The following is a 759-nucleotide window of genomic DNA, read 5'->3' as shown; positions in this document are numbered from 1 at the left end:
AGAGATAAGAAGTGGGTCCGAGTCATTGCCCCTGCCGCTCCAACCACTCAGTCAATACCAATCGAGGAAAGTTAAACACGGGCGCTAATGCCATTAAAGATTGTTAATCGATTCAAAAGAAAGAACAGCAACCGCCCTGTTGCTTATTATGACCCACACCGGCCGGTCGCGTGATTGTTGGCGTTGCAAAGGGTTGCCCCCTGCGCGTGGTACGATTGATGCGGAGCGCGTTCGATCTTGGAAAGATCCATTTTACTGAACCGCTTTACAGTGGTTGATTCTCGATGTTTTTAATGACATTTAATCAACCTCATTCACTTATCTAAATCCATACCCGCCATTCTATTCGAAGCCGGGAGCCTTGCCGTGTTAAATGTTAAGTGACAGGAAATTATCCGGAAATTGATGACCACATCCACTCAGTGTCAGTTTCTCCTTTTAACAGTTCTCAAATGGCATTGCATTTATGAAATAGACAATATCAAAGCACACGTGGAAGAAAAACAGGACGCTCCCTGGCTAGAAATTGAGACGAATCTGTGCTAAATTGATGTTATAAAATAATGGCACTGTTACAAAATGTACAGTCTAACAATACAGCCCTGAGTGGATAATCTCAGAAGGAGCAGGGAGGCATGTTGTACACATGAATCATTCATCAACGTATTAAATATGAACATTTTATAATAAACCAATATATTTAATTCCATCATGGCATAGAGGCCTTGGAATACCATTGAAAGGCTATGTGAGGGATGT

The sequence above is a fragment of the Gadus morhua genome, chromosome 22 (genome assembly GCF_902167405.1).
Source record: "Gadus morhua chromosome 22, gadMor3.0, whole genome shotgun sequence".
Taxonomy (NCBI): Eukaryota; Metazoa; Chordata; class Actinopteri; order Gadiformes; family Gadidae; genus Gadus; species Gadus morhua.
The sequence above is the reverse complement of the archived record's forward strand: the minus strand, read 5'-3'. Positions refer to the sequence as shown.